Source organism: Epinephelus lanceolatus, chromosome 13 (genome assembly GCF_041903045.1).
Source record: "Epinephelus lanceolatus isolate andai-2023 chromosome 13, ASM4190304v1, whole genome shotgun sequence".
NCBI lineage: Eukaryota > Metazoa > Chordata > Actinopteri > Perciformes > Serranidae > Epinephelus > Epinephelus lanceolatus.
The window spans coordinates 31,448,416-31,467,243 of NC_135746.1; the positions used below are offsets into that span (position 1 = coordinate 31,448,416).

An 18,828-nucleotide genomic window follows, 5' to 3' on the forward strand; every position below is an offset into this window, starting at 1 on the left:
GAAATACTTGTTGGTACTTTGGTTCTTCACAGTTTGTTTTCGGCTGATTAATTATTGGTTGGATGGTTGAATAGTTACATACCGATTTGGTGATTTTGGCTGTAACATGGTGGCTAGTTGTACACTTGCTCTGGCATTTGGTTAGTTGGATGGATGGCTGAAAATGAGGAGATTGGATGATTTGTTGACATTGGGGTGGACTGGTAAGATAGTTCACTGTTTGATAAGATGATCAAAGAGCCACTGAATATACAAAACTAAACTGTGATTGGTCGATGGGATCAGTGAATAACTTTATTGGTTGGATGGGCTGTTAAGGTGCATAAACGAATCATTAAATGAAATGAATGATTTGAAGCTCTTTGAAGTTTGGTTGTATGACTGTGGTAGATGTCTGCTTGTTTGAGGGTTGGCTTTGTTTGTTGACTCGACTTTTTATTGCTTTGAATCTACTGGGAGCTTAAGTTCACTTTGGGTACCTGGGATTGATGTCAGAGTTGGTTGAATTGTCATATGGTTTGATTCCAGATTTTTTAATCAATTAAATGGCTGGGCGTTGTGCTTGATTTGTTGATAGCTTGAAAGAATTATTGTTTTGTGCAATGAATGATTTGGATGGTTGAGGTGTCTAAGGATATTGTTGGTTTACCAGTTTTAGGTAGTCTGTCTAGTGATTGATTGGATATGTATCAAAATTCTCAGCCAAACTTTGTATGTTTTAGACCTTTTGCCTGTGATTTGAATGATTAAATTGAGGAATGGCCTAATTGTGTGTGTGCTCACAGATTCTAAAAAACACAAAACATTTGCATGATATGTTGATAGGTCTGTTGTTGTGAAAGTGTTAAAAAGCTAGTGGATTTATCAGACGTTACATCAGCTGCTTTGGTTTGCTTGTTATGTGGTAGATGATTAGTCGGTGGTTGTTTTCATGGTTGCCTGTTTGGTTGATTGTTTTAGTTTTATAAAACTGGAACATAGATTGAAAGAATTGGGTGATGAGAAGCAGGAAGAGTATCCAAACAGAAATACAAAATAGTTCATGGCTGTAAGAGGCAGGTTCACTGGAGGATAGAAGAGGAAAAAAGGGAATAGGGAAGAGATGAGAATAGAATCCAAATTTTTCCTCACCCGGAGGCCATTTTACTTCCCAGTCTGCTCTGAATGGAAAATCAACAGAGGAATATTCCACACCTCTTTGTTTCTCCTTTGCCCTCTTGTGTCTCATCTCTACCTTGATCTTTCCATCTTACAGTCTGGAGAGAAGGTAGGAAAAGAAGTTGAAGGGGAGGGATACGATTAGTGGGATTTGATCCCTTGCTTTCAGAAAGTCACGTGGCTCTAAAGGTTGTTTTTTACATTGACTTTCTTTTTTTGGCAAGCACACTGCGCAGACTATCAGGGAAGATGGAAGCTTTTCATCTGCCAGCCTACGGTGGTTAACAGATTCCAAAATTCACTTGCTTCTTTCCTCATTTTGGCACCCGAATATGCTACTTAGAACAGAATCAAACTCCAAATGATGGTTGGTTACCTGCCAGAACATCGGGTCCGGTAGACAAGCCTACCAGTCACAGCCACAAGTTGCCAGAGTTTGGCTGGTGGCTGGTGGTAATTTCCCACCCTGCAGCCATGTATTCCAGATGTTGTGGATTTCAATCCAACTTGTGACCTTGTTGCATGTCATCCCCTCTCTCTCTGCTGAATTTTTCCTTTCATCGGTTTGTCCTCATTCTTTCCACACTCACTGCACCACTCAACAAACAGAAGTACTGTATTTAAAGTGATTTGAATGTTATTAAGGTATTGCCTGCTGCATGTTCATGGATTTCAAATTGGGGCAAAGAAAGACTATGTTGGCTTAAAAGTGGATGGTTGTTGGTGCAAATTTCCAATCAGTTTGGAAAAACCTGTGAAAAACCCTGATAAGGCAACTGCTTTTGAGATGCCACAGCCTTGGTGCAACAGTTTAGTGGCCAACAGCAATACTGTTTCTGAAATATCTCTGCTGCTGTGTGCGAGCGTTTAGTCAATTCATCGATTAGCTGATTGAAAGAAAATTAGTGCAATACTATTTTGATCAATTAATTGTTTCAGTCATTTTTTAAGCAAAAATGTCAAACAATTGCTGGTTCCAGCTTCTTAAATGTGAAAATATGTTGCCCTATGTTTCATTTATTATAGTAAATAAAGATTCTTTGGTTTTTGGACTATTGGTTGGACAAAAGAAGCAATTGACGATATCACTTTAGGCTCTGAGAGATTGTGATGAGCATTTTTCACAATTTTTTGACATTTTAGAGACTAAACAGTTGATTTATTTGAAAACAATCAGCAGGTCAATCCCTAATAAAAACCCTAATGAGCCATTGTCGATTTGTCAGAAGCTTTAAGTATGTTGACCTTTGCAAGCACGACATTTCCTGTTGTAGGAGGTTTTTGGCTGGTGTAGGGTTTTCTTGGTGGTGACGATGAGTAACAAGACGTGAAGCACACTTTATCAACTTTCCCTGGAATACTAGAGGTTTCAAAATGAAAAGACTAGTTTTTAAATGAGATGATTTGTGAAAATGTCATAGCTGCTATAAATGAAAGGTTAACGTTGGTGATATTTTACATATATTTTTGTCATTGTCATCAAATGTTATTAAAAGACCAACTCTTTCAATTCATTGATCCACTAACAAGTACTGTGCATGTATCACAGCATGAAAAAGCTTATTCCTCTGTGCCATAGAGTTTTATTGTTATCCAAAAACTATTAAAATCACATCAATGAGCCAGACTAGTCCCTTTAACACTGCCTGGTATATATAAGGTACAATAGTGGAATGGGGGGACAGAGTTGTCTCGTTTTTAAGTCGCCACAGGAGGTAGTGACAGCACCGAAACAGTGTCTGTATATATAGGACAGGTGGCAGGACGGGTGAAATGTTTTGGCAACATGTTATGCGTACGACATACAACAGGAGATTTAAAAAGTAGCTGCTTGCAGTTAGCAGCTAACTCAAAGAAGTAGAACAGGGGCCGTAAATGTATTGTTATTGTTAATAAAGCACTGCTGACGTGTATGTTTTATGTCACACTAGAGGCCGATGCTGTTGTTTCATATGATGTCATGTCTGTCACTCTTCTTTTGATTCTGCAATACAGGCATGCTGTCTGTAGTCACACACTGGAATGGCAAGATGCTGCCATAGTTTGGTTCTGTGTAAAAATGCAAAGGTGGCATAAAGAAGGAACTTTCTAGCCCTTTAGTGCAATCTCTGTGTAAAAAGGACTACTACTGCACTGGGTGACATGTTCCTTCATTACCATGAGCTCACATACTGTAGCTTTATTGCGTCTCTGTATCACCTAAACTACTAATTTCTTCAAAGTGCTTGAACCAGATTTTTTTCACTGACTCTCACTAATGTCTTCAGATTGTTTTAGTGCACGAAAGTTGCAGTAATTGTTGCAGTGAATTTCTTCTTCATTTGGTGATCCCCCATTAGAAAAACACCCACTAACATACAAAACGAGAGCAGTTTGTAGAAAAGCAATAATTAATGGGCTTTCCCTTTAAAGCCTGTGGTGTCTCAACACTTACGTCAGCTTCACTAGGCTTCCATAAGTATGTTTACCTTCACACTAATGATCTTACCCTGATTAAGGAAACTGTATAGTGCCGACTACTGAAATTGTACCGTCTTTTCATCTAATTATCATATTTATGCTTATGTGATAATGATTGTAAGATGAAACCAAGATGACACACTTAAAATTTTTATTCTGTCTTTTACATATTTTGTGTGTCAGAGGTCAAGTGGTGGTGATGTCATTTAAACATTTTTTGAGATGTGTGTCAGTCTGGAAAACGATTGACTTTCACTTTCCACTGCAGCAGTAGCTGTGGTATTACAATCAATAACCAGACCTGATCAGTTTCACATCAGCTCCTTTGAGTCATGGAATCATCCACTGGGCTCAGCAGCATAAAGGGATTATGGGTAAAACATGCAGAGGAGCTGCGTTGTAGATTAAGTGTGATCATGTTGTTAGAAAATAAAAAAAGACTCACAGCTGGATGGCTTCATTTTCCTCTTTGGAAAAGTTCGATTCAGACGAATGGAAACACACAGAATCTCAACCTCACCATGTGTGTCTGTGTGTGTGTATGTGTGTGATATATGTGTGTGTTTTGACAGACATGAAACAGAAAAACAGTGTCATAGTTTTTCCCTGCCTTCCTCCTGGCAGAGCGGAGCGAGAGGACAACTCGGAAAAATCTGATCTCAAAACAGCCATCCCAGTGTGTGTTTGTGTGTGTGTGTGTGTGTGTGAGAGAGAGAGAGAGAGAGTGAGTGTGTGTGTTTTTGTGGCACATGTGACTGTCCACTTCTCTGTCACCGTGTGTTTTGATGTTTTCCACCCATTACGTTGTCGGTATGTGTGTGGATGTTTGTGTGTTATTGGCCTTTTCCGTCAGTGTGTGTTTGTGTGTGTACTTGTGTGTGTGTGTGTGTGTTTTTGTGCTTGTGTTTCCGTTCTCCGCTACATTTTAAACCATGTGGCAAAGAGACGACAAATCAGATGAATTGGAGGAACTTTCCTGCCTGTGAGATTTCTCTCTCACCCTCTCTCTCTCTCTTCTTGTCTCCTCCCCCTCTGCCTCCTCTCTGTCTCTCTCTGTGGCTCTCCTCCTTTTGCCTCCTCCTTTCCTCCTGCCTCCTCTCCCCTTTCTCTTGTTCTCTCAAATTTTACCACTTTCTTGTCTCTCTTTTTTCTAGTGTCTTTTCTTACCTTTCTCCTTTCGCTTCTGTCTTTCACTCTCCCCATCTCTTTCCACATCCCCCTTCAGCCTTGTCTCCCCCCTCCACTCCCCCGTCTTTCTCTGTCCCCTTTCTCTCAGGTTATTAAACTCTTCCTTTTTTCTCTTTTTCTCCCACTCTGTTTCGTCTCTCTACCTCCTCCTCCCTTCTTTGTTCCTATTTCTCTGGCCCTCTCCTTTTCACCTTCTGCCTCCTCTGTCTTTTCCTCCCACTCTCCCATGCCGTCTCACCCCTGTCTTCCTCTCTCAGGTTCTCCCCCTTTGCCCCCCTCTCTCTCTGCGTCCTCCGTCACTCTCTTGTTTACCTCCTACCCCCCTTCTTTTCTCTTTCTCCCACCTCTGCCTCCTCTCTTTTATCCTCCCGTCTACCTTTTTCTTTCTCTCTTTCTCACTATTTGTTTCCCTCTCTCCTTTCCTCCTACCTCTCACACCCCCCTACCCCAACTTGCTCTCTCTTTCTGTCTTTCTCTCAGTTCTTCCTGCTGAAGTTGCTGTTTTGTGCGTAAGACTGTGTGAGATAGTAAAAAGGGGAGGGTGGGGTTTCTGCCTCACACCTCCGGTGACCACTTCCTGCACCACATCCTGTTTATTTCCTGTTGCGATAGTGACCAGATTCTCTCAGAAATGCACGCGCACACACACAGACACAGAAACCCCTGATTAAATCCACAAACATGCATACACACCATAAAACTGCTTGAATACACACAAATACTAATACACACTGACACACCACACACAAACTATACACACATCAGCACACACATAGCATAGACAAACACATTCAAGACTCTCAAACACAAACATAAACACTTAAACACATATTTAACCTCTTAACACGCAGTTTCCCCCTCAGTTTTAAGACTTTTGATGTATCTGAGCGCATCCAATATTTTATGTATCTGCATGTTCCAACTCTTCATTGAAGCTACATGAAGTTTACAATGTGCCAGATATTTAAATTCAGTACACATGTTTTTGTACAGCTACACCTTTTTATCAAAAGTGAGATGTCCTTCATGTCTTGTTCATCCTTTTATTCACACTCCCTCGAATTCATGTGTTGTTATAGTGTTTTTTGGACTTTGGAATATCCTCTAGAATTTATGATTACATGGGGTTCAAATAAAAATTGGCTGAAGCACATAATTTTGTAGTGACTGGCGGGTAAATGGGGTCCAAGAGGTTGAAGTCAGGAACACACACTCATTATCACTCTCTTGTGTGTTTTCTTACAGGATGGCCACGTGAGGACACTTTCTGTCGGGACTCCCGCTGAAACCAGACTGAGCACGTGCAGACCAACAGGTAACCTGTCACTGCACACTTAGCATATTCAAGATACTTTATCAAACTGAAATGACTCCTTGGAGGTTTTATAGGACAGCACACCATGAGTTGTGTAATGTGGATTTTGTGGCTGTGATGAAGTGTGTAAGGTTTACAAACACCAGAGCGAAACAGAACGGTGTGTTCAGGCCAAGAATGTTCCCAAAAAGCTCATTTTCCATCGACTTATCAGAGTCTTACACATGATGTGAATATATCTAACATTCACACGTACAGGGTGATTCAGGGTTGTGTCCTTAACCTTTGGATGGTCTCCATACAGCTTTAGAGTATTTTCCACTCAGTGCATTACAGATTTAATGTTGCATTTCAAAGCAACATAAATTCGCTTCAGAGAAATGTTCCTCCATGAAAACAGTATTTCCAAAACAAGAGATGATTCATTAAATATAATTGTTTGTATACAGTGAGGTCGGAGGTACAGTGCAAATGTTTTGGCATATTGGTTTTGACATTAAACAACTATTAGAACAAAGCACTGGTATCCAGCTTTAATGTGAGTGTTGACAACAGAACTATTATACTTTTTATACCTACACCTCCAGTATTAAGGGGGCAGGAAGTAGCTTTTTACAGAGCTTTTAACCACAACTCATGGTCTTCCCTCAGCAGATCAAAACCATTGCCTGAAATGCTGTTAAAAGTTTACTGGAAAAAAAGCTAATAAGTGCACTACCTTGGAATTTTGAGCTGTTTACATTTCATCCCAGATGGAGTTTTGAACTGTATCCACTGGGGAAGACCAGGAGATGGCTGTGAGGAAAAGCTAATCAGTAGACCTTGAGTACAGAGTTGATTTTAGGTGATGTGACTGTCCTGCCTGGTCAAGATCAGGAAAACTCCTTGAGGGCCTTGTCTACAGTATGTGTAGGACCATTCAGGGCTGGAAAGTAACTGTTACAAGGTTGCCATTGGTAACCATTTTGGGAAATTGGTGAACAATTTTTGACATTGGGTTGCCATCAGTGACAACCAGTTTTTAACATATAAAAAATACAAACATTAAACAGCAAGATTCATTCATTCATTTTCCATAACTGCCCATCATGTTGGGGGTCGCGCGGGGCTGGAGCCTATCCCAGCTGACATTGGGTGAGAGACAGGGTACACCCTGGACAGGTCACCAGATTATCACAGGGCTGACACATAGAGACAGACAACCATTCACACTCACATTCACACTACGGTCAATTTAGAGTCACCAATTAACCTGCATGTCTTTGGACTGTGGGAGGAAACCGGAGTGCCCAGAGAAAACCCATGCTGACACGGGGAGAACATGCAAACTGCACAGTGCTAACTATTGCACCACCGTGCGTAATCTGATGCCTCGTCGCCAGCTTTGCTGCCATTTTTAAAATTTAGTATTGAGTTCTGCCATTGTTCCAATACATTGTCCTAAAAGTAGGTGGCTATGTAAATAAGGGCAATGAGTCCTAGACTATTCATTCAATATCGATGTAAAAACCTTCAAAATAAAGCTGAGATTCAGCACTTAAGCTTATTGTCACTGTTTCATTTCACATCCAGTATGCCACAGTAGAAAACCAATACAAAGGAAAACATACAACTGTCTTAGTACTCCCTGAGTGCACAGTAGCAAGTCTTCAGCAAGATAACTATAAGCAACCACATTTATTCCTAGCCTCACCTTTGTCAGTTTTCAGACTGTGTAACTGGTGCAGACCAGCGTGTTGCTGAAGTGGTCAAACTGAGCCATTTCCTGCTGAGCTGTGTTTGGTCAGTGTCTTCACTCTATCTAACATTTTACTAAAAGAGTTGTTGGTGAACTGGTTAGACTGGTTTCTATGGTGATTATGTGTTGATGCCTGTAGTTGCTTTTAATTCAAAGAGCAGTTGGTTTCTGATCTGATTTAACTGGTTTCCTATCTGTTTAGTTTGTTACGCACTGTTGTAGACCGGGTTTTACTGACATATTTACTGTGGAGTATTAATGACTGGTTTCTGAACCAGTGGTGGAAATGAACTCTTTGGTGCACCTGCCACTGTGGTGGGTGGCTCTCAGATTCTACCAGCCACTCAATAGGGAGACACTGTCTTTTTTGGCTGGTAAGAGAAGCAAATCTAGCACCCACTTGCATATTGTACCAGCATTTGTCTGGTGGCTGGTGCTAATTTCCGACCCTTTTCTGAACTGATTTGACTGCTTTCTTATCTGTTTACCTTGTTACACATATAATGTTGTATACTGGTTAGGCCAATGTTGGTTTCTAAATGGGTTACCATGGCTACAGATAGTTTTGTAAAACTACAATAAAACTAATAGCTATCCCAGTTGTCCAGCTTGTTAAACTGGTTTCAGTAGTAATCCAGCTATTTTTCTTCATTATGGAGTTTCACCGGCTGGTTTCTGAACTGGTTCAACTATTTTCTGTGTGCTGCTTCTTGTGGCACACATCAATGATCCAGTAAAAATAAGAAAACAAGTTGAATTCCTTGAATCTAAATAGTTACAACAACAGGAGAGGACCGAATTTCAATGTGACCACAACCAGAAGTGGAACTAGAAGTCAGCTGTAAAACACACACACACACACACACACACACACACATTCCAGCGAGCTAAATTACCATCAGTCGAAGTAGCTGGGATGATTTTGGTTTGACACAGACACTGTGGTTGGTGGACCAAAAGGAAGTATGTTAGAAAGCTGTAAAAGAATATGTTACCTGCCCTAACACGCTCACACACACAAACTCACACACACACTCACTGTAATATAAACATCACTTAGGGACTACAAAGGCAGCACCAGTGAGCACGAGCCAAAATACGAAAAGATATCATGGAAAAACAAATCAGTACAACACAAAATGTTGCAATGAGAAGATGTGTTTGGAGCTCTCCGGGGGAAGTCAGACTGAGGCTGTGATGATGGCTTAGTGCTTCGTGATCACTCACACACACATTCACAGAACTCGCTGGCTCTCAGCAGCCTGCTGTGTGCCAAGGTTATGAAATAATTTCCGTGCGCGCGCCTTTCAACACAATTCTTCTGTGCTTCTTTGCCTCCATTCAAGCTGAGACACGACTCGGGGAAAGATAAAAATAGAACCTCGCTGACCTCTTCTTTCTCTCCCCTCTCTCTGTCTTTCTTTCATGGCCATCTTAACTCTCTCACCCCCTCTCTCTCACTCTCTGTCGCCAATCTGATATTGATGCAGCTGTCTTGCTCCAGTTGGGTAACACTCATGCTCCAACACAGGCGGAGAGGTGGTTGGGGTCGAGGTCTCTTCACTCTCTCCCTGCGGGAAATGTGGCTTTAATCAACACAATACATTCTCACAATAAACTAAACATACAGAAACATAAGATCAAATGAAAACAATAGGTTGAGTAGTTCAGTCATTCACCAGCACAATGCGGTGCAAGAGTTTTGTTTGGTGCAGTTTTGTTGCAAATTTGTGGTGAAGTTTGAGTGCAGAATAAACGCGAACGTCAAACTGTTTGAACTGGCTCAAATTACGGGTCACCACAGTATTTGGATAAAGCTAAACAGCAGAATAATTCAGGGGTGAATGCACCCACGCTCGGTTTATTGACAGCAAGCTAGAATCCAGTTGCCCCTGATGACCTCCAGAGGCGGTAAGAGAGGCATTTGTCTGCCTTGATATCATCAGGAGCATAAATCCAGTTTGTTTTTGCAGCCCCGTGCACGGCAACGACGTAAATGGAAATACATGTTTTGTATGCGGCCAGGACAAGAAAAAGCACGCGAAACGAACAGATGGCAGACAGCTGGGATAGTAACTTTAAACTGCGAGTATTGAAAATATTAACTCATGAAAAAAAAAGTGGATTGTTGTGGATGGAGAACAAGTGAGCGTCTGCTGTCAATTAAGGTCTGAGCAAACTTGACAGCAATGACGACAACTGTATAAAACCATTCTCCTCTCAGCTGTCGAAGACAACTTATCAAAAAAGAAGAAGCACAACACATGTATCCCTTTTTTAAGGATGTAAATATGAGCAGGTTAGGTGCCAATTTAAGAGAGGGAACATTATAATTTCAACATGCACACAGGAAATGTACGCCAATGTCGGGTTCAGCAAAAGAGCATAATTAGATCGTGTCCAGAAATCCTGTGTTGTAATAAATATAATCTGGCTGAATTCTATCATGACACATACAGACAGGTGATAAATTAAAGGATGAAACATGGGTAAATGAGTAGAGAAACACCGCGAATGCAGATGCTTCTATGCAGGGCACAGGGAGTCACTGAGTGATGTGGTGATTATGAAAATCATTATTGTTATGAGTCACACTGTATGCAATGGTCTTTACAGTCACCAGATTTCAACCCAGTTGAACAGAGATTTTGGAGTGAAAGAGCTCTTTAGGACCGTCATCAAACATGAATCAGCTTACTAAGACCATTTCTGTTGGCCTTTCCTTTCATTTGACTACCATTTTTAAGACTTGTTTAATTTCATGTCAGTGACACTCTGGTCTGGTCAAGTACATTGACTCCAGTTCTGTACTTGAGTGTAATTTGGAGGTAATCAGATTCAGATTACATTTTCAAAACATTCAGTTAGTAAAATAATGTACATCAGGGATTCCAAACATTCATTTATTTGTGGTGGCCCAACACAATCAGCAGCTGTCGTCACAAATTAATTTTCTATTTCTGGAGTTGGACTGTTCATTAGCATGGTTGGAATATAAATACAGTTTGGTTTTTCAGAGCTCAACTCTAATGGAGTGCAGAGTGTACTTTGGGCATAGATGGAGCAGCAGAACGCCAGGCGCACTGAAAGTGAAACTTAGCCATCTATTGATTTATATAGAGAAAGAACATTTTATTTCTAAGAACAACAGTACTCTCGTATTGGTGTTCTTGGTTTTACAACCAACTTTGATGAAACTGGCTACATTCCCATTGAAAACCTGCTCATCCTGGGGTCCAGTGCTGGGTCTAAAAGTTTGCTTTCACTTACCTCTGCAGCAGCTGCTCATCTTATCCATCAGTCTGCTGGAATCAGCTCTGATCTGTCTGACTGCAAAGTGATGGACATATCAATTCTCCAGCCTGTGACTCAAACCCAGCAAACTGCTGCTGAGTTCAGCCTGTGTTGCGTTCGCGGACCCACAAAAATCTCCAAATTCAGAGCGGGGACACAGAATCATCACAAAAGGACACACACACACACACACACACAATTGAAAGTTTGCTGTTTATCTGTCCAATCCACAACTTTACTGTTCCGGTTCACTCTCACTGCTCTCATGGTGTTGTTTTCAGAGAAAAAACTGTAAAAAGCCACTGTACTCGACCTGCCCAGCAGCAAAGAGCAGACAGACACAGTTAGAGACTAGCTGGTGAACATAGTTGGGCATTTAGATGCTAAAGAGTCAGATATATCCATCAGAAGTTCATAGAGATCAAAAACAGAGCTAAAAGAGAGTGAATATTGAACTTGCAGTATATTTATGAGGAGTCTCTGGTTTCTTCAGACCACAGTGTTGCTTTAATATCACCGGATGTCTTTGCACTCTGTATGATCTCTCCAGTTCACTCGCCTCTACACTGTTACCTTTCTTTTAGTTTCATTTTGATGGAGAACTGCATGTTGTTTAACTGGTCAGACTAGACTACAAGAGTATCAGATGCTTTTATTAGACAGTTTCTCACGTGTTGAATCAGCTGAAAGCTACGACATTTTGCTGAGTGTGCAGCAGCAAGGAATGAATTATGTGCGAGGGTCGGTACTGTATGAAGGCCTTGTTGTACTCAGTTAAGCCTTGATCAGAAGCATGCCCCAACACACTAGACTATGTAAAGGGAAGTTGCGTAAGATGTCCAGTAATGCAGCCGCACATCATGATGATCAATCCAGTTTTCAGCAGAGCAGACATCATTTCAACTCAGCGGTTGGTCAATCAGACATGATCTAATTTGACCAACTTCCTTATTCTCTGGTAAAGATGAGGGAATTTCTAAAAGAGAATTCTAGAGTCGTATGTGGTCAGATTCAAGTGTCGGTGCTTTGGATATCAGTGTTGAGGACCTTTTGGAGTTCTTCAGGAGGAGGAGTCAAACAAATAAGGTCAGGACTTTCTAAAAAAAAAAAAGCAAGTCTATTTAAGATGAAGTTTGACCGCAAAAATCAACCTGAACTTTCTGTTTTCTAGCTATTTTACTAAATCTTTCCTTGAAAGAATAATCCATTATATGACAGGAAAATGTACCAGGCTCATGTGATTAGAAATACAACTTTCAGTTGTGGATCATATTGTTACCAAGTGGGAATCAGTACAGGGTTTTGCTTTGCCTCCTACTCTTGCACACTGGCTCAAACAGAGAGAAAATGAATGAATAAAAAAACCCTCAGCTGACCCAGAATCATGATACAGGTTCATGATTCCCACAACGAGAGCCTGAACTCTGGTGCTCTGCATGGTTTCCGCATCAACATGTAATAATAGTAGTTTTACCACTAATATCACTTTAGCTTGGGGTTTGCACAACAGCAGAAAATTAAGTTTTTGAGCATGCATTTCACTTTTTCCATTAGGTAATGGATAAATCTGTAAATGCAGAAGCTATTTATTTTCGCACAGCATGCGAAAATGTGAGTGTGTGCTCTTGTTTTTTTCTGTCTTTGAGAGGACTAATTTAAGTTTGAAAAGCTTGAGAGTGATTTTCCGGTCCTCACCTCCTCAAAGGAGTGTTTGAAGGTTGTGACTTGGTTTAAAGGTCGAGGTTAGAATTAGTTCTAGGTTAAGGTCAGGGTAAAGGTTGAGGTCAGGTATGTTGTGGTGGTCAAGGTTAGGTATGTCAATGAGGGTCCTCACAAGTATAGAAGAACAAATGTGAAAGACTTTCTTTTTCTCTTTCTTTTTGTCCTTAGTTGCCCAGTTTGCATGATTTTATTTAGAAACCTGAGATTCTTTAAAAGTAGAAGACTTCAAATTTACATACATTTAGTTATATATTTTAAAAAACCTTTCTGTTTGTCTCTCTCTCTCTTTGTTTCATCTCTGTCTTTTTCTCCTTCTACTCAGTTTAATTCAAACATCCATCATTGGCACGACTGTCACTACTGCGTTGCCAAAGCAATAAAATACATAACAATCTGGAACTCGTGTGTGTATGCATGTGTGTGTGTGTGTGTGTGTGTGTTGATGTATTTCCCATCAGTCCTGGTCATCCTTACCCAACCCTTTCCCAGAATCCACCACTGACTCACTTGAAACAAATTACGAGTCAGCTGTTTGACTTAAAAACTTAAGAAGACAAAAGAAGAGGTTTTTCATTGTGTAAAATGAACATGGTGTACTGTCCTGTACTGTACGGCCACAGCTGGTCACACCTGTCAAGGTGTTTGCTACCGGGAAGAACCGGGAAGACTGGTTTCTTTACTGTTTTCTGTATTTACATTTGTTCAGAATTAAAAAGGCAAAGAGAGGCAGCTTAGGGTTCCTTGGTGACAAGAAAATATCCTTACGTGTTTGGTGAAGCTGCCACATGTAAGAGATTTGTGGAAGGATAAAAAAAAGGGGGCTCCTCAGGGTTAAAGTTCGGGGAAACTAAATAGATGTGATGAAACTAAATAGATGTGATGACGTACAAACAGGCTCAATGACACCTGTCACAGGAAGCAGCTGGTAGCGTCTCCAGACCATTATGATTAGTGGTCGTTAGTTGGTTCTGTCAGTGTGTTTACAGAGGAGCCACATCAGTTGCACGTGTGGAAAATCCCAAATGATTCCCATGCAGTTACCACATGGAGCGCTCCACATGTGATGATATTGTCGATCACATGTTTGGGATTCATTTTCAGGAAATGATGATGACTTATATGGTGATAACATGATGAGATGTGATTTAATGTGTGAGCCAGAGTCACATTTGGGATTTCTTAAAATAGTTTGTGGTTATTGTTGACATTTGACAGAGAAAGCTAGTTATTCATGTCCTTGTATGCATGATTCTGATTCTCTTGTGGCAAGTGTCATCTGCTTATCAGGGGGCTTAATGGATCCCCAGCTCATCCTGTCCACATCAAAGTGTTCTTGGGCCAGACAGTGACTCCTTAATTGCTCCTGATGGTCAGACCATCATCTTGCAGGGTAGCTTGCTGCCAGTGGGTGGAAGCTCTGATGGTCTGCATTGGGACAACTCTATCTGAGTCCTCCATATCCAGAAAACTGAAATTCTGACATGACTTAACTAACTGGTAGGATGAACTCAGTTTATTTTCTGGCTGTCTTCACCACCTGTTAGATCTGGCCTCCCCATCTAATCTTCAGTCATGGAATGACGTCAAATGTATTTATATATCATCAGCGTCAGACTTTCATTGGCATGTCATCATGTAGATCATCATTACAGTGTTTATTATTAAGATAGCTGAAACTGGGGTGTTATGTTTCTTCCTTGGCCGTCTTGTCATGATCTGTGGTCAGTGTCCGCAGAATCCGGTCCGGAAATGTCCAGAGTTTCCCTTTCACACATGTAGCACACAACAGGAGATTGTCGGTGCCAGAAGTGTTCTCACCTCCTGGAAATATTCAGTTTGGTTTAAGCGATGGGTGGCACCTCAGAAAAGCATGCAGGGTACAGGACATGATACGGATTACACTGCAATCATGTAGCTGGTTTGTAATTCAGTCATAAACAACAAAGTCTCTTGCCATTTCTTGATTTTTTTTCTGACAGTTTCAGCTTTGGTCCTTACAAACAGAAGTTCCTAAATCTTGTCAGCTCTCCAGTTAGACATTTTCATTGCTGACTGTAAATCACCTTCTTCTTCACCGGCGGACGTTGGTTTTCTTCCAGTTTCACATGAGCCACATAATTGAAAGGTCATCAACACACCCACTCGCTCGCCATGAATTCTCCGGACAATTACCTGCTCTATTCACACATGGGCTCAATCGGACATTACAAAGACTCTGTACAAGGTTGCTGGCAGAGTAAAGTCTGTTTCACGTCCGATCCAATACAGTTACTCTGGGAAATGTCCAAGATAATTTTAGGTTTGCAGTGCATGTGTGAATCTTTATGTTGGCCATAAAGCTGTGTAGCAATCCATATAACTGAAGCAACATATTGCAACAGCAGCCTAGTATATTAGCAGAGACACAAATAATTTTTGCTTCTTGATCCATGATTTAATCCAAGATGTTGAACATGTTATGTTATTTTAGGTTTTTGGCAAATGTCCACCTTCCATGCTGTTCTGAGTTGGTCTTTGCCTTTTCATTGATTATTTCTCACATGAGGGTCAGTGTAATGTCAGTTCAAAGAGTCAACTTTTGCTCTGCAAAAAATCCAGTTTTTGGTGTTCACTGGTCTCTTTTGGTATCATTTTTAAAGCTGAGATCTTGAACATGTAACGTTAAACCACCGCTGTCACAGCATTTTTGGTGCTAAGTTGTGTTACAGTGTAAAACAGAGATTGTAGTCATATAGGAGGCAGACAAACGTAGAATAATCTAATATACATCCTCATGTGTATGTGGTGTGTGTGTGCCTTTGTAAGTGTGATTCTGTGTATGTTGCTTAATGGACCCAGGCACACACTTTTACGCTGTCGCCGGGGTATGGCGACTACAGGCGTCCAGAGCAGGGACCTCATCGCCATGGAGACAATCAGGCATTCACACTTCAGCTTCCCTGAGAGGGAAGGAGCTCAGGCATCATGCTGTGTCACCTCATACCCCTAAAACACATCAATACACAAACAGACACACACATACACACACACACACGCACACACACACACACACACACACATGCAACAGTATTTACAAAATATATACGCAAACACACACCCACGGACTCTCTGCACACACAGGTGCAGCACACACCTTCACGTGCACGCTGCCAGAACACAAACAAACTAATGACACATTTCACAAGATGTTGTTTCAACCACAGGTTTGACTTTAATCTCTTAAATGAAAATTTGTGTGCAACATGATGATGAACACACACAGGTGTGTTCACATAGTTTACATGGTTAGACCTCTCCTCAGGACTATGAATGTCCTAATGTAGCACATTCATGGGGTTAAACGCATGTGACTTAAACGCAGCATTCCTAAAGAGTTACAGTACTCTTTAATCCTGATTGTAGGGGTTCACTGTAAAGTCTTTGGAGACTCAGATACCCAGAATGCATGGGATGAGACAGTGACAAAGTTTATTGGCTGTGAGATTACATCAACTGGATTAATTTTAGGAGTGAATGAAAGAAGAAGTGAGGAGGGAAGAACAGTGTCATCCCTTCTTGTGGTGTCAAGAGGTCATCATCAGACTCCACCCACGCTCACTGGAACTGTGTGTGTGTGTGTGTGTGTGTGTGTGTGTGTGTGTGTGTGTGCGTGTTTCACAGCATGTGTTTCCCATCTGGTTCCACCCAGTCCCTTAACACTGAGTTCACGATGACCTGTTTCCCTCATCTTTTCTTTCTTTCTTTCTTTCTTTCTTTCTTTTCCACTTATTCCCAGTGTCTCTCACTCTTCATCTCTTTCTCTCCCGACTCCTTGCTCTCATTTCCTCCCTCCATCCTTCCATCCCTCCTTCTCTTTCATCAGTGTAACACAACACCTTGACCTCATGCTTGTCAAGGACCGTGACACCGTGATTTCATCACCCCAACTTTCCCCAGCTTGGATACCACACACATGCCATCATCCCCCCATCTCTCTCATGTGTTGCCTGCCATTCTGCATCCTGCATTGCTAAAGATAACCATCAACATGTCATTTAATCTAATTATAAGTCTTAAAATACCATTTGTCTTATAATAAACAGTGAATCCATGAATGGGGGTGAGATCATTTTATTTGTTTCCATGCCCTGAGATTCTTTGAACCATGAGTCAATTTACACACAATGAGTTTCATTTTCTGCATGTAGCAATCTGCCTCTATCTACCTTTTTGTTTAAACAGATATTCACACTTGTTGCCAGAGGATTCCTGAAACAAGCGAGCAGAATTGGAAACAAGTGGAATTACCTCACTCTGTTGGCAGGGAATTTTCACTCGCTGAAGGTCGACAGTACGATTCAAGACTCAGATCTGAACTGAGTTGCTGCACCAAATTATTGAGTTTTGTGTTTTGTAAACTTCCCAACTTGTCAATGAGAGCATAAATCATCCAAAGGTCCCCAGCAGATTCTTACAGTACTTTAGCTTGCATTTGTTGAGTGATACAAGGCTTCATGCTGACACTCTAACATATGACACATGACACTAAGTTTCCAGTATTATGTCCTTAGAATGAGAACTTTCAGCAGCTCTAACTCTAAATGTCTGAACTACAAAAAGGGAAATTTGACTATTTCACAAGGTAGATCTTAATGACATAGTTTGGGCTCTTATGACTGTTGTATTGTTATGATTTTACTCTCTCAGATGTGCAGGCAATAACACTCAAGCAAGTCAAGTGGTCAAATGCATAAGACGGGATTTTAGACAAACCCCAGGCCGCCATACTCACACTATGTGGAAGACAAAAATGAAATTTTATTTGGCATATTAAACAGTCTTGATTTCTTATGACAATAACGTGTGTGACCACACTGATTCTAAGTAGTAATGATAGTATTGGACCCTTTAGGTGTGTGCACATGGTTTGATTTCCAAACACAGTAAGTGGCTGGATTTATTAACCTCAGGATTTGTTACATCCTGTCTTATCACTTGATTGCTCAGGTTGCTTATCTACAGTAACTGGACTGTCTCCTATTGCAGAGCTTTTTTTTATCTTTAGCAATAGCATTGTACCTTTTATATTACACTGAATAAGAGTCCAGAACTTGGAGTGTGTAAAAGATCAGCAGAGGGTTTTTTTGTGTTAAGTGTTTTGGGTCAAGTCCAAGTCAAGTCTACATATACAAACTGCTAGATAGTTATTTAGGTCCCCCACCAACACATGACATTTTTATCATTTTCCTTCTTCTTTTTTCCTTCACAGTTATCAATTTTCAAATCATCGTTTGTGTGACTTGATTCTAACTTGATACTGAGTCTCAGGTCTATAGCTCTCTATCTTAGCAATTAATAACCTCCTTGGTGCAGGTAATGATTTGGTTCTCAGAACCATTAGAAAAAGATGCACACAACTACAAAAACAAGAACTAAGTTGTAAGAAAACAAATTTTCCTTTAACCCAAACGCAACCTTTACCACAGTAGAGATACATGTCTTCTTTAGACTTTAGACTTTAGAATATAATGTCAGAAAAACATTAACAATGGCCAACATAACCTCTGAACCCTATCAGTCTAACAGCGACAAAGCCTCTGGGGGCAATAGCCAATATTTCCCAAGATCCGCTTGCATTTTTTAGGTATATACAACATTGTGCGTTTGCATTAGGCAAATGCACTCACAAGTGCTGCTGGTGTGTAGGCCTATGTAAGGGAAGAGGATGACATTTAAGTCATGTGGACCCTTGCAGCTGTGTAGACGTGATAAGTAGAATTTGTGCTTTAGTGTGCACATACTGTTGTTATTGTGAGCTATTCAGCAGTGACAAAAGCTTACACAGCTTTATTATCGTGATCATAAATATTGCAGAAGTTGTGTCATACATGCTGTGAGATCTTGACACTGACATGTCGCGTTTGTTTTTGTGTATTGGGTGGCAAACAAGATGCTAATGTTATGACAGTGTCTG

The 18,828-nt window shown here is 40.8% G+C and overlaps 1 protein-coding gene across 2 annotated transcripts in view; it reads left to right on the plus strand.

Annotated features, from left to right (window-relative positions):
* hivep2a (HIVEP zinc finger 2a) overlaps positions 1-18,828 on the plus strand; it is a 121,539-nt gene that overhangs the window by 50,136 nt on the left and 52,575 nt on the right. For both annotated transcript variants that reach the window (XM_078174031.1, XM_078174032.1), the window contains one exon: positions 6,052-6,121. The gene's annotated coding sequence lies outside the window, so the exon portion shown is untranslated. The remainder of the gene's footprint in view (positions 1-6,051; positions 6,122-18,828) is intronic.